Genomic DNA, 1,482 nt, shown 5'->3' with positions numbered 1-1,482 from the left:
CCTTGAAAACTTCCCATTAATGGCAATAAATTAATCAATCATGTTTGTATACAATAATTTTGACAACATTGACTATTTAAACAACCATTTCTCTTCTCATCAAACACCTTTTTACCACCTGCAACATTGACAATGTTGTAGATTGATAAATGTTACTCCTTTCATTTCAATTATATAAGTTAAGTTTTATTTTTTCTATTGTCACAAATATATAGACCTGCTTCCTAATTTAAAATGTTTTGTTTTGTTCCTTTGTCAATATATCCTTATTCGATTTCCCCCACTTAATATGGAGACTCCTTGAAATCATTCAAATATACACATTTCCCACCTCTTAAAAACATGGAACAACTCTCATTTCTTTTTCTTCAAATTAAATCATTCAAATTCTTTACTAATTCCAACAATAATTTACTATTACATACTAAACATTAAATAGGGGTAAGTTAGGAAAGATCTTGACAAAAATTAATTTTCCAATGACATTAACAACTTGTTTGGTTTGGATTAAAATCTGAATTTAATCAAGGGAAAATCAAACAATCAATATTAACTACATCTTATATAGGTCATACAATTTTTCAATCACACATTTCAAAAATTTCTATCTCAATCTACTAAAAAATCTAATTTTAATGCTTACCAAACACCCTCTAAAGAAAATTTCTTAATCCGTGTGAGAAACGAAACAAACCCATATAATTGGGACGGAGAGAGTACTCGGTCAATTTTTGGTAAAAACTTTAATTTTAATTTAAGTCAATGTAAGTAATTAATTTTAATTATATATTTTATGAGATCCACAATTCTCCAACCATACATTTCGCCCTTGTTTGATCCTTATTATTTTCAAAATAAATATTTCTATCTTCTTTTCAATCACACATTTTTTAATAAAACAACATTACACAAAAATCCAAAATTATTTATTATTTTTATCAATCAATCTACTATTTCAAAATATATTTTTTACCCCAAAAATGGTGCTCAAATAAGCAATTCATCAATTTTAATTAAAATATATTAAATCGAGGCTAGAACAGATAAAGTTTAACACTCTCTATGTAGTTGTAAAGTAATTTTTACATTTTCAAAGAAACATTTTATATTATATAATCCATCCGTTCCAATAATATAGGCTAATTTCATTTTTCACACGAATTAAAAAATATTCTTTAATGTCATTGGAAAATTAATTTTTGCCATGATCTTTTCTAGTTTATCCTTATATAATTTTTAGTATGTTGTAGTAAATTATTATTGAAATTAGTAAAGAATTTGAATGATTTAATTTGAAGAAGAAGAAATGAGAGTTGTTTCATGTTTCCAAGAAGCGAAAAATATGTGTATTTGGATGATTACTAGAAGTTGGCATATTAAGTGGGAGAAATTGCATAATGATATATTAGTAAACGAACAAAACAAAATATTCTAAATTAGAAAAAAGACTTATATATTTAGGACAAGAGAGAAAAAAACTCA

This window comes from Olea europaea, unplaced genomic scaffold, assembly GCF_002742605.1.
Source record: "Olea europaea var. sylvestris unplaced genomic scaffold, O_europaea_v1 scaffold4438, whole genome shotgun sequence".
Taxonomy (NCBI): Eukaryota; Viridiplantae; Streptophyta; class Magnoliopsida; order Lamiales; family Oleaceae; genus Olea; species Olea europaea.
The sequence above is the reverse complement of the archived record's forward strand: the minus strand, read 5'-3'. Positions refer to the sequence as shown.